The sequence below is a fragment of the Lactuca virosa genome, chromosome 8 (assembly GCF_052849685.1).
Source record: "Lactuca virosa cultivar CGN04683 chromosome 8, Lactuca_virosa_CGN04683_v6, whole genome shotgun sequence".
NCBI classification, from domain to species: Eukaryota; Viridiplantae; Streptophyta; class Magnoliopsida; order Asterales; family Asteraceae; genus Lactuca; species Lactuca virosa.
The window spans coordinates 5,389,511-5,404,024 of record NC_136433.1 but is presented as its reverse complement, the minus strand read 5'-3'; positions in this window follow the sequence as shown (position 1 = coordinate 5,404,024).

The following is a 14,514-nucleotide window of genomic DNA, read 5'->3' as shown; positions in this document are numbered from 1 at the left end:
GATTTGCAGGATTTCGGCAGTGGCAAGGTGAGTTTTCCTCACTGTACTCAAGGGTCTAAGGCACCAAGGTCGGCCCTTTGAATTGTTGTTAGAGCTTGTTATATTATGTGATGATATGCTTGCTAGTATCCTGGTGGATAAGATAGTGATATAAGAGTATGCCTTTTGTCTAGTATGCTAGAGAGATGGATAGTTGTATGATGACTAGTTCTGTTGGATCATCGCCCTGGTAGTTGGGTAGTGATTATTTTTAGACCGGTAGTGGGTCTTGCATTATGTACGCTGGTAGGAGGATACCTGCGGGTTATGTATGTTGAGCAGTGGTAGAGGGTATTCCATCCCGGTAGGATGATAGGGCCCTAGTGTGCTAGTTCTGTAGAGTGTTATGTGGTTGCCTGATATGTGTGCATGTCTGCTAGAGTAGATTGGCATTCCAATCTGATGGTTGTGGGCCAGGAGTATTCCATCCCGGTAGGATGATTGGACTCATAATAGTTTGGCATTCCAACCCGATGGTTGAGGGGCCTGGGGTATTCCATCCCAAGGGATGATTGGACCCATAATAGTAGTAGTAGTTACTGTATGTATAGGAAGTGGGGCATTCCAACCCGATGGTTGTGGGCCAGGAGTATTCCATCCCGGTAGGATGATTGGACTCATAGTATGTTGGCATTCCAACCCGATGGTTTAGGGGCCTGGGGTATTCCATCCTAAGGGATGATTGGACCCATAGTTACTATTGCTGTATGTATAGGAAGTGGGGCATTCCAACCTGATGGTTGTGGGCCAGGAGTATTCCATCCCGGTAGGATGATTGGACTCATAGTATGTTGGCATTCCAACCCGATGGTTGAGGGGCCTGGGGTATTCCATCCTAAGGGATGATTGGACCCATAGTAGCTATTGTTGTATGTATAGGTGTTTGGGCATTCCAACCCGATGGTTGTGGTCCGAGAGTATTCCATCCCGGTAGGATGATTGGGCTCGCGTTATGTAGGCATTCCAACCCGATGGTTGAGGGCCGGGGGTATTCCAACCGGAAGGTCGTATGGACCTGCAGTATGTTGTTCTTTGTTGTATGTGTATGTTTGTGTGTGTATGGGTACTTTGGGGGAAACTCACTAAGCTTTCGGGCTTACAGTTGTGGTTTATTGTTTCAGGTGCTTCAGGAGATCGTGGCAAGGCGAAGGCGTGATCGTATCGCTCCTCATGTTTATGTTTTATGCGTTATGGTTCTGGGGAAATACTCTGATGTTTAAACTGTTTTGAAAACAAGATGTATGAACGTAATGGCTTTTGAATGAAATAAAATGTTTTAAATTGGTTGAAATTTTTGGTCGTTACAAGTTGGTATCAGAGCCTTGGTTTGAGTGAATTAGAGGAACATTCGTGTGAATCCCGTCTCAAATCAAGGAGAGATTTTCAAAAATAGTTTTCAAATGGTTTTCAAAATAAGTAAAGGAGGACGCAGAGGGTACGATCAGCCGGAGCCAGTAAGTTACGCCAAAATACCATACAAGTTATTTGTTTATGAGATATGTTAGAACATCATGCTAGTACTAGGCTAGGGATCTTCAGGAATTGCATGATAGAATTGCCTGATTTGTGATGCCTGCTAGCCTAGGGTTTTCTTGATATGAGATATTCAGTATTCCTCTAGGGGTGAGGATTGAGTGCCTGGTATGTATGTTTGTGCTTAGGTCGTTGTGATGATACTTGAGACAAATATGGGTAGGTGTGGAAGGTAGTATGGGCCCGTACTACTGAAAGCATAGGACCCATACGCGTGTCAAGGAAGTCACAACCCCTAGGTTGTTGGTTAGAGGTTATTTCTCGGCGGTTATGCGAGGTATCTGAGGTTCTTGTGGTTTAGTGGCAAGTATTACGGATGCGAGACGTCTCGAGTCAGGATCCGGTTCGGGATCGGGAGAGGGTGGTCAGGATGGATCAGCACCTCCCGAGGTGATTGGTCAGATGAGTACGGATGACTTGGATGCTAGGATTCGTGATATCATGCATGATGAGGTTGCTGCTATGTTCCGGGCTGAGTTGCCAGAACTGTTTGGGTCGATCAAGACCGCCATGGTTGAGTATTTTGATGAGCGTTATGTGGCTCTTGCAAAGACAGCGGCCACGGCAGCCGCAGCGGCAGGGGGAGGAGCCAGTCGGGGTTTTCAGTATCGGGATTTTGATAATACGAAGCCCCCTACTTTTGATGGAGTTTAGGATCCGATTGTTGCTATGAGGTGGTTGTCAGACGTGGAGGGTCGTTTCTTTACGTGTTCATGCCCTGCGGATCAGAGGGTGAGGTGTGCTCTAAACCTTTTGAGGCTCGAGGCGAAGGATTGGTGGAGGTTGACTACGGGATCTTACTCTGATGCGCAGCGGGCAGCGGTTTCGTGGGATCAGTTCCGGGAGATGTTCAGTACCCGTTATGTTCCACAGGTTGAGAGAGAGAGGTTGGCTCAGGAGTTCCTGGAGCTGAAGCAGGATTCAGAGTCGGTGACGGAGATCACCTGTATGTTTATTGAGAGGGCGATGTTTTGCCCGGAGTTTGCTTCGGTGCAGGCTCAGATGTCCCGATATCTGAGTATGCTCAAGAGGGATATCCGACAGTTTGTGTCCACGCAGAGGTGTAGTACCTTGTTGGAGTTGCAGGAGGCCGCCAGGCGGCGCGAGTTGGAGATGGAGCTCCAGTTGAGAGAGCAGAGGCAGGCCCCGGTGCAGTCACAGCCTGCACTGAAGCGGATGAGGCTAGCTGATTATAGGCAGGGAGGTCAGATAAGTCGCACTTGCGGGAAGTGCGGCAAGGTGCACGAGGGTAGTTGCCGTTCTTCTTCGGGGTGCCACAGGTGTGGCAAGGAGGGCCACATAACCAGAGATTGCAGGCAGTCGACTCCATCTGCAGGAGTCCGACTTTGTTATCATTGTGATCATGTGGGCCATATGAAGGCCCAGTGTCCTCTGTTGGCTGCCAGGTCAGTGTAGGCCCCATCACCATCCACGTTGAGACTTACTGACGGGAGTCAGGGTCGGGCAGAGCCTCCGATGGCTCCAGGGCGTGCTTATCAGCTTGTGACCGAGGCGATCAGGTCTGAGCCAGAGGTGTCAGCCGGTATGTTTTTCTGCTTTATCTTGTTTATGTATGATTGAGTTGTTGTTTCTTGCATGAGATATAAAGTGTTGTATGTGTTAGAGAAGAGTTAGAATTGAGAGTTGTTAGAGAGATAGTATCCGATGTGGAATTCGTGAGGAAGGAAGGTTATGGTTCGGTAATTCGGGAACTTTCAGCAGGAACTTAGGTTCTTTGAAGTTCGGTGTATTAGTGGGGTTCGATTGAGCAGCGTGTTAACTTCTCCGCCAGTGGATAGGGGTTAGTGCCCTAAGTGGGGGAGAATTGGAAATTCTCGGATGAGCCGCTGGTTGTAGAAGGTTGTCTGACGCGGTTTGAATGTTGGTTATTGGGATGGTGCGATGAGGCGGTTCAGTTATAGTAAGGGCTTTGCAAGTGTCGAGGATCTTTGAACCAGAGGTTGGATGATGCGTAGGCATGTTTTCAGTCTCCTTGGAAGAGGAGGGGAATAGTGTCTCTAGATTGGAGGTTTGGACAAAGGAAGGCGAGATAGCAGGTTAGCAGACTCGGGAGCAGTCTGGATCGATGATGAGGACTGTACAGTCGTAGGTCAAGGACCTAGAGATTGTGTTAGGGAAGTATGAGTGGGTTATTATCAAGTGTGGCAAACCGGAGAGTTCGAGGGGGACGCAAGGACAAGGTCCTTGGTTCCGAGTATGGTTTTGGGTTTGAGTTATGTATGTGGAGGTATTCCAATCTGGGGTATTCCATCATGAGGATGATCGGACCCTATGATTGATTGGACCTGATGTGTTTGGTATTCCAACCCGAGGGTTGACTGGGCCAAACATGAGTAGGATGCGAGGGTATTCCATCCTAGGGATGAGCGGATCCGTCGTAGGCATGCCTGGTATTCCAGCCCTAGGCTGAGTGGGCCAGGCGTGAGTGTTGGTTTCGGTAAGAGTATCGTTGTATGTTCGTTTGGGAATGAGCTAAAGAGGGAGCAAGTGTGGCCAACAGCAGAGTCTGACTTGTGGTCCTGTTTTCAGGGTGGGAATTCAGGTTCCCACGGTGGAGTAGGTATCTCTTCGAGGAGGAGTGCCAGTGGGGCTGGCCTCCCTTAGTGGTCGTCACGCTTTAGGGGCGTGAATGTGCCTTTTGGAAGTTTGGGTAGCCAGAGTTGGCAATTGGCGATTTCGAGGACGAAATCATATTTAAGTGGGGGAGAATTGTAACGCCCCGTTCTAAGAGTAATTATTTATGGAATTCCCGAGATCAAGACTAAGGGCGTTTCGGTCTTTTTATGGGCAATGGGTTTTATTCTAGAAGGTTTCGGGTCGGGGTGTGTTGCTAGAAGCGTAGGGCTTCTCGCCACCTTTTCGTGGATATAAAGTTCGTCGGAAACGGACTTAGAATAATCGAGTTATGGCACTTTGAAGATATTGACACTTATGGCACTTAATGGAAAAGTTTTCAAAGAAAGGCCATGCATGCTTGGGACACGCGTGGGTACGCCCAGCGTAGGCTGGGTTACGCCCAGCGTAATAGAGTAAATGAAACGCGGAGTTCCTCGACGTACGCCCAACGTACTGGATTTACGCCCAGCGTACGTCCAGTGTCCAGAAACCCTAAGTTTAGGGCCAGCCACTATATAAGGAACATTATGGTTCCAACCCTAAGTAGCCGTTTTCTTCCATGGTTGTGGATATTTGACCTTGGGGAGCTTGGTTTGGCAAAGGAGAGCCTAGGAGAAGAAAGAAGAAGTTGTCAAGGAAGGAGTTGGGTGGCTGGAGCTCGTAGATCTGGGAAGGCATCATCTTCTGGAGCCCTTTTGAGGTATAAAGCTTGTTGCTTGACATCTATTTTGTGTAGATCTATGTATGGTGAAGTTTTGACACCATTCTTGTCCCAAAAACCCACATCTTGATGCATGATGTGTTTTGGTTAAGATGAGCTGTCCTTTCAGACCATTGGAGAGGTCTTGAGTAAGAAAAATGAGGTCCCAATGGCTTTGGTTGTCCCATGTAAGAAGTAGGAAGGTCTTATTGGGTTAAGACCTTGAGTTAAGAGCTTTATGGAGGTCCCAAGTAATAAAGTTTGAGACTTTATGAATCCTAGGCATGTTTGGTCGTTGGATCTGAAGTTTGGGCTTAAGAGCTTAAGCCATTAAGAACTCATGAGGAATTTTAGTCAGCAAGATTACGCCCCGCGTAAATGGACGTACGCCCAGCGTAGTGGGTCAGTGTCCCGTTTCCAGTCCGCGAGCATCGAAGTACGCCCAGCGTACCAAGAGGGGTACGCCCAGCGTACTCCCTCTGTTGGGTTTTTGATTTTGGGCCTTAAGTGATTGGGCTGTTTATGGGATGGTGGGGCTTGGGTCGTGACTGAACATTATGGATGGAGTAATTTAGACCCAATAATTGTTATGGACCTTGGATCTAGGCCCATTTGGTTAGGTGGGCCCAATTTAGTAAATTGGGCCAATATTGGGCTTTGCATGAGGATTTGGTTTTGGGTCTTGGCCCAATAAGAGGATGATGGACTTAATGAGTGTTGTGGGCCCTTGGCCTAGAAAGTCATGATAGTGTATAATGAGATGATTTTTTGCATGTGATAGTGGGGATTCCCGGTGAATCAGCAGTCAGAGATTTACAGGATTTCGGCAGTGGCAAGGTGAGTTTTCCTCACTGTGCTCAAGGGTCTAAGGCACCAAGGCCGGCCCTTTGAATTGTTGTTAGATCTTGTTATATTATGTGATGATATGCTTGCTAGTATCCTGGTGGATAAGATAGTGATATAAGAGTATGCCTTTTGTCTAGTATCCTAGAGAGATGGATAGTTGTATGATGGCTAGTTCTGTTGGATCAGCGCCCTGGTAGTTGGGTAGTGATTATTTTTAGACCGGTAGTGGGTCTTGCATTATGTATGCTGGTAGGAGGATACCTGCGGGTTATGTATGTTGAGCAGTGGTAGAGGGTATTCCATCCCGGTAGGATGATAGGGCCTTAGTGTGCTAGTTCTGTAGAGTGTTATGTGGTTGCCTGATATGTGTGCATGTCTGCTAGAGTAGATTGGCATTCCAATCTGATGGTTGTGGGCCAGGAGTATTCCATCCCGGTAGGATGATTGGACTCATAATAGTTTGGCATTCCAACCCGATGGTTGAGGGGCCTGGGGTATTCCATCCCAAGGGATGATTGGACCTATAATAGAAGTAGTAGTTACTGTATGTATAGGAAATGGGGCATTCCAACCCGATGGTTGTGGGCCAGGAGTATTCCATCCCGGTAGGATGATTGGACTCATAGTATGTTGGCATTCCAACCCGATGGTTGAGGGTCCTGGGGTATTCCATCCTAAGGGATGATTGGACCCATAGTAGCTATTGCTGTATGTATAGGAAGTGGGGCATTCCAACCCGATGGTTGTGGGCCAGGAGTATTCCATCCCGGTAGGATGATTGGACTCATAGTATGTTGGCATTCCAACCAGATGGTTGAGGGGCCTGGGGTATTCCATCCTAAGGGATGATTGGACCCATAGTAGCTATTGTTGTATGTATAGATGTTTGGGCATTCCAACCCGATGGTTGTGGGCCGAGAGTATTCCATCCCGGTAGGATGATTGGGCTCGCGTTATGTAGGCATTCCAACCCGATGGTTGAGGGCCGTGGGTATTCCAACCGGAAGGTTGAATGGACCCGCAGTATGTTGTTCTTTGTTGTATGTGTATGTTTGTGTGTGTATGGGTACTTTGGGGGAAACTCACTAAGCTTTCAGGCTTACAGTTGTGGTTTATTGTTTCAGGTGCTTCAAGAGATCGTGGCAAGGCGAAGGCGTGATCGTACCGCTCCTCATGTTTATGTTTTATGCGTTATGGTTCTGGGGAAATACTCTGATGTTTAAACTGTTTTGAAAACAAGATGTATGAACGTAATGGCTTTTGAATGAAATAAAATGTTTTAAATTGGTTGAAATTTTTGGTCGTTACACCTCGGCTGCGATAAGATCACGCAGCCTCTCATCAATGGGATCTGCACCGGAGCCTGACCCAGATCCCAATCCTGATCCTGAACCTCGAGTGATCATCACCATCCTCAACTAAAAATACCACAAAACAGAGTGATAAAGATATTAAAAAAATGGAATCCCTCGTCCTCACCGGTCGCCTTAGAGCTTTCAGGTCTAACATTGTTTTGGGTACAGGTCCTATTCTTTTAGTACGCTCAACGTACTGACCATGCCCCTGTACGTGTAGCGTACAACTTGTTACGCATGGCGTACCAACATGTTATGCACTAAACGACCATTAAGTGCTTAATACTCCATTTCTCAACGTTCAACTTTAGATCCGGTCTTAATAAGATGTCCTAGGGCATAAAGTTGGCAACTTTATGCCCTTGCATGCCATGAATGAATCCAATATTCCATACTTTCCATTAACACATCATTTAAGACTTCTAACTTATGCATGGAGTCCAAACCATCAACAAGATGTCACCTTTATGCATCTAACAAGCTCAAGGAGCTCAGATCTATCTACTCTAGTATCTGGAGTTGCTCAACTCACAAGAGAATGTCCAAAAGCTAAAAAGGGAATCCATAACAAAACCCTAGCTCAATCTAATGAAAAGGATGACAAGGTTATGACTTTATACCTCCAGAAGTTCCTCAGGATGTTGTAGATGCAGGATCTAGAAGCTCAATGATACCCAAAGCTTGAACACAACCTTATCCTTCTTTAATGCTCTCTAAAATGGCCAATAACACACCTTCTAAGCTCAAGAACCACACTCACAAGGAAATGTGAGGTTAAGGGACGATATGAGGCTATGGAGGGTGGTTGGGGTTTAGTCCCAATGACTTAAGGATGCTTAAATAGGAGTCAACTCCGAAAATTAGGGTTTTGACCATCAGTCACGTACGCCCTGCGTACCCCATGGTACGCCCAGCGTACGTGCTAATCCTCCGCGATCATCCATCCTTAGTACGCTATGCGTACTCCTGGAGTACGCCCAACATACTGAGGGACCATTATGCAATAATTTCTATTTCAAGGGTATAAAGGGTAGTTACCTGATTTGGAGTGTTACACAATTTATCTCTATTTTTAATATATATATATATATATATATATATATATATATATATATATATATAAAATTAGCAGTGATTCAGAATGGCTTGTCTGTCAGGGAGTCAGACAAGGTTTTAGGATTTTGGATTCCAGGCGGAGTAGTGACGATTATTCTTCAATGGTTAACGTTGTAAGGAAACGTATTCGTTCGTCGTTAGGGTATGTGAGCCTTGTTAGGGCTGGGTTCGGTTATAAAATTGAAAGGTTGTTGTAAGTATGGGTCAACTTACCAGTTTATATCAGGGTTGTAGAGGTATCATTCGAGTTTTCAGGCGGCTGAAAGGTAGAAAGGAGCGATTTTGAGGACAAAATCTAATTTAAGTGGGGGAGAGTTGGAACACCCTGTTTCGGGCCGTTTCATAATTCATGATCGTGACCCGAAGATCAAGTATCGTAGGTTTCGAGCCTTGGTAAGGAGAGTTTTAGGCCTAATTAGTGGTGGATAATGTAGGATGTGGGTACCGAGTGGTCAGTTGTGTTTTGGAGCCCAAGGGTATAACGGTAAAATGATAGTGTGGGATTTTCATGAATTTTGGATTTATGTTCGGAGAGTTTTAAGTCGAAGGAGAGTTGATAGGATTGTAGATCTTCTCATTACCTTTCCGTGGATATAAGGATCGTCGAAATCGGACCTAGAACGAAGAAGTTATGGTTTTCTAAAGTTAGGAGATTTTTGGGCTAAGCCTAGTACTCTGGGCGTACAAGGTGTAAGTCGGGCATACTAGTACTCTGTCCTTGGAGTACGCATGGCGTATTCCATTCAGCTGCAAACCCTAATTTAGGGTCTTGGAACCTATTTAAAGGCCTTAACTTATGTTCAAACCCTTATCTTTAGCCTCCATCAAACTTAACCCTAAATTCGAAACCTTGGCCTTCATTTGAGAATTCTTGAGGCTTTTGGTGATTTGGTGTAATTTTGGTGTGCCTTGGAGAAGAAGGAGATCTTGTTAGAAGCATTGTTTGGCTTGAAACTTGTGGATCCAAGCTCTAATCATCTTCATCAACTTCCAGGAGGTATAAAGCTTCTAACTTGATGACTCTATGTGTTAGATCCTGTCTAGGGCATGTTTTGGGTTTATTTTGGTCCCTAGAGTAATTCTTGTGAGTGTGAGCTACTCCATGAGCTTAGAATGTTAGATCTTAGCATTTCTGAGGTTGTGGGTGCATAAAAATGTCATCTTGATGGGTTTGGTTGAATCATGCTTGAGTTGGTGTACATATTATGGATTTAGATGGATAAAAACAAGCATTGGGTCCCATTAAGACATTATTTAGGTTCAGATCTGAGAAGTTGCCTTAGTAGCTTAACCATTTAAGCACTTAATTATGAGATTTCGCTGCTGTGGAGTACGTTGGGCGTACCCATCTTGGACGCAGCACGTATTGATCAAAGGTAGCATACGTTGGGGGTAGATTGAGTACGCTGGGCGTATTCAGGCGTTTGACTTTCGTTGACTTTTGCAGGTTGGGCCATATTTGGACTATTAGGGTTTTGGGCTTGTTGGGCCACTAGCCTTTTGGAATTTGGGCCATTGTGAGGCTTTGAGCCTTCTTGGATTTGGGCCCATATTGGACTTTGGGTGTATTTTAGGAATTAGGCCACTATTGGGCTTTTAATGCCATTGAGTTTGGGCCTCGATTATTCGGCCAAGCGAGGAAAGGGAAAAATGGTCTTTTACCCTGGGTGTTGGACAAATGATCTAGATTCCCGGTTATGGTTTATGGCCCAATTATTAATTGGGGTTTTATTTGATTGGTTAGCGCGGGGATTATCCGGTTCAGCAGCCCGAGCATCTGGTAGACTGACAGCAGACTGAGGTGAGTTTCCTCATAATACTGTAGGACACTAGGATATGTTATGTGCTTGTAGTCTTTGTGACTCCTACTGTATTTGTTATATGCATGTGTGTCTGTTTGCTATATGTATGTGGAGTGAAATAGACCCGGTACGGCTTGGGCCGACGTATGAGTTGAAATAGACTTGGGGGTGAAATAGACCCGGTACGACTTTGGGCCGACACGTGAGTTGGAATAGACTCGGGGGTTAAATAGAACCGATGGTGAAATAGACCTGGCACAGCCTTGAGCTGACAGATATGTATGGTATGTGGTATTTTAGGGAACTCACTAAGCTTCGTGCTTACAATTGTTGTTTAAAATGTTTTTCAGGTATTCCCGGTTCGTGAGGGAAGGGCCCGACTTGATCGCAACGCATCCACCCATGTTTCCGCACTTTATGATTTTGAAATTGTACTCTGATAACTATTTTTACTCCGATATACTTTGAAATTATTAAATGGTGTTTATGGTAGATTTTAAAATTGAAAATTTTACCTTATAATTTTTGGGATGTTACATTTCTAAACACATTTGGGATGTATGATGAAGCGTCGTGGTTTTTAGGGAACTCAACAGTTGTTAGCTCGATTATAGGAAATCATCGTAACTTTGTTAAAATAAAACTAATTATCATATACTACTAATTAAACAAGTAGTACTAGTATACTCAAATTCAAGGACAACGAGTTCAGATTATCCTTATTAAACTTAAATTTGCTATTCTTAAGGAATTCCTTGATTAAGGAAGTAGTACATTCAACACGATAAAAGGTAGCATACGTTGGGCGTACCCAGCTTGTACGCAGCGCGTATTGGCCAAAGGAAGCATACGTTGGGGGTAGATTGAGTACGTTGGGCGTATTTAGTTGTTTGACTTTCGTTGACTTTTGCAGGTTGGGCCATATTTGGACTATTAGGGTTTTGGGCTTGTTGGGCCACTAGCCTTTTGAAATTTGGGCCATTGTGAGGCTTTGAGCCTTCTTGTATTTGGGCCCATATTGGACTTTGGGTGTATTTTAGGAATTGGGCCACTATTGGGCTTTTAATGCCATTGAGTTTGGGCCTCGATTATTCGGCCAAGCGAGGAAAGGGCAAAATGGTCTTTTACCCTGGGTGTTGGACAAATGAACTAGATTCCCGGTTATGGCTTATGGCCCAATTATTAATTGGGGTTTAATTTGATTGGTTAGTGTGGGGATTATCCGGTTCAGCAGCCCGAGCATCTGGTTGACTGACAGCAGGCTGAGGTGAGTTTCCTCACAATACTGTAGGACACTAGGATATGTTATGTGCTTGTAGTCTTTGTGACTTCTGCTGTATGTGTTATACGCCTGTGTGTCTGTTTGCTATATGTATGTGGAGTGAAATAGACCCGGTACGGCTTGGGCCGATATATGAGTTGAAATAGACTTAGGGGTGAAATAGACCCGGTACGACTTTGGGCCGACACGTGAGTTGGATTAGACTCGGGGGTGAAATAGACCCAATGGTGAAATAGATCTGACACAGCCTTGAGCTGACAGATATGTATGGTATGTGGTATTTTAGGGAAATCACTAAGCTTCGTGCTTACGGTTTTTGTTTAAAATGTTTTTCAGGTATTCCTGGTTCGTGAGGGAAGGGCCCGACTTGATCGCAACGCATCCACCCATGTTTCCGCACTTTATGATTTTGAAATTGTACTCTGATAACTATTTTTACTCTGATATACTTTGAAATAATTAATGGTGTTTATGGTTGATTTTAAAAATGAAAATTTTACCTTATAATTTTTGGGATGTTACATTTCTAAACACATTTGGGATGTATGATGAAGCGTCGTGGTTTTTAGGGAACTCAACAGTCGTTAGCTCGATTATAGGAAATCATCGTAACTTTGTTAAAATAAAATTAATTATCATATACTACTAATTAAACAAGTAGTACTAGTATACTCAAATTCAAGGACAACGAGTTCAGATTATCCTTATTAAACTTAAATTTGCTATTCTTAAGGAATTCCTTGATTAAGGAAGTAGTACATTCAACACGATAAAAGAATATTATGGCAATAATAACTTGGTACCAACAATGAATTTTCAAATCAACGAAAGTAATACAATATGCCCATCTATCCATATAGGTTCAGATCTAGTAACTAAACTATCTGAACCCACTACCATAAACATTAAAGGAACAGTTAATATGCAACATAAGTTAAGATGTAACACTGCATTTCAGGTGTTTCCCTTTAATCCCTTCATTTTAAAATCTTTTCAAATTGGTCCCTCGCCGAGTACGCTGGTCGTACTCTATGAGTACGTTGGGCGTACTGGGCTCGTAGGTTTGGTTGCGGAGGCGCCCACGTTTAGCTGGGGAAAACCCTAATTTTAAGGGTTTGTGCCCTATATAAACACCTTAGGTTGCTTTGGGAGTCTCTTATGACCAACCCCCACCTCTCTAAACCCTGAGAACGAAACCCTAGCCTTCATTTGAGTGTTTGTGAGTCGTTGTTGTGATCATATGGTTTTTTGGATCCTTTGATGGAGGTGAATCTTGGTGGTGAAGATTTGGTGGACTTGGAGCTTGAAGATCCATAATCTTCATCAAATTTGCAAGCTATTTGAGGTATAAAGCTCTTAACATGATGGATCATTTGGTTAGATCTAGCTAGGGCTTGTTTTTATGATTTTTATGGTCCTTTAAGCCATGCTTGAGAGTATGAGCTACCCCAGAAGCTAGGGATGGTAGATCTTGGCATTTTTGAGGTCCCTTGTTCATAAAAATGCAATCTTGATGAGTTATCTTGGACCATACATGAGTTAGGGTTATTATTATGGTTATTTTTTAGTATTGGGTCCCATTAAGTCTTGAAATGGCGTAAAGTTGCCAACTTTACGTGTTAAGACATCATTTAGGATCAGATATGAGAATTTGGCTTAGTGGCTTAAGCGATTAAGAACTTAATGGAGAGTTGGTTTGACTGTGGAGTACGCGGGGCGTACCCAGTTCATACGTTGCGCGTACTGGCCACGGAGGGAGTATGTTGGGCGTAAGTTTGAGTATGTCGGGCGTACTCACCAGCCTTGACTTTTGTTAACCTTTGCGATATGGGACTTAATTGGACTATTAGGGCTTTGGGCCTTGTCAGGCCAATAGTCTTTCAGACTTTAGGTCATTATTCGGCTTTGGGATTTCTTGGATTTAGGCCCATAATGAGATTTGAGCCTCATTTAGGAATTTGGGCCATATTGGGCTATTGGAGCCATTGGGTGTAACACCGAAAATTTTCAAACAAAAATTTCATTTTTAAAACACATAATTCTCATTAACACATTTCTCAAAAACCCCAAAGTGTCAATTATCAAAAACACAAATCCATAATTGATTGAATAAAAATCCAGGATCCTCAAAACATAACTCCATCTCATGTGTACAATCAAGCCGATGCCTTCCCGCGATCCTGAGAAGTACCTGAAACACATATCACTTAACACGGTAAGCACAAAGCTTAGCGAGTTCCCCAAAATACCACACACATCTCATTAGCCTCTCATGGCTATATCTCAATAAAGACCCTCCGATCGGTGTGTCTCAGTGGAGATCCTCCGGTCCCACAACTCGTGTTGGACCCTCCGGTCCTAACTCAATGAAGATCAGAATAATAGACAACATAAATCACAAAGACCTAATGCATGATATCACAATACTCAGTAATAGCACACAAGACCCTCCGGTCACACAAAGTTACCACTCATGGTAAGTATAGTGAGAAGACTCACCTCGTAAGCAAGCAAGTAAACCTCATACCCCTCGAACGGTCTAATCCCCGCCTACATGTCATAATCATCTCTAATTAACACTTATAACAACAAAACTAAATAAATTCGGTCAACCTCTCTCTCTAACTCTTGGAATGGGTAAAAGACCATTTTACCCCTCCATGGTCTCCATAACCCAAGTCTTGACCAAACCCTAAAGGTCAACAGAAGTCCACACTCGATTCAACAGTCCCTGTTGACCCAACTCGTCGAGTGCATCTATGTGACTCATCGAGCCCCCTCGTTTCCTCAGAAGTGTCGTGAAAATCCAACTTAACTCGTCGAGTTGTCTCATCAACTCGCCGAGTTACACGTATGCAGACTCGTCGGGGAAAACCCTAACCGACTCGTCGAGTCAGCTCACCGACTCGTCGAGTCCTTTTAGACCATTTCCTCATTCAGACATTTTTAGGCAGAAATGACGTCTCATACTCTGGATCTAACCTTCTAAGGCTCACTTATCACGTAAAGCTGCAAGCTTTACGTTCATGCATGACATATAAGGCTCAAAATGCCATAACAAGCTCCATAAGGGGTTTCATGCATAGAGACTTGTCCAAAGCTTGATAAAGCTTGGATCTTTGGGCTCATGGGACCTCCTCTTGTCCAGATCTGGAGTCTCAACTCCATGACAAGCTCCAACAACTCAAAACTACAAGATAAGGG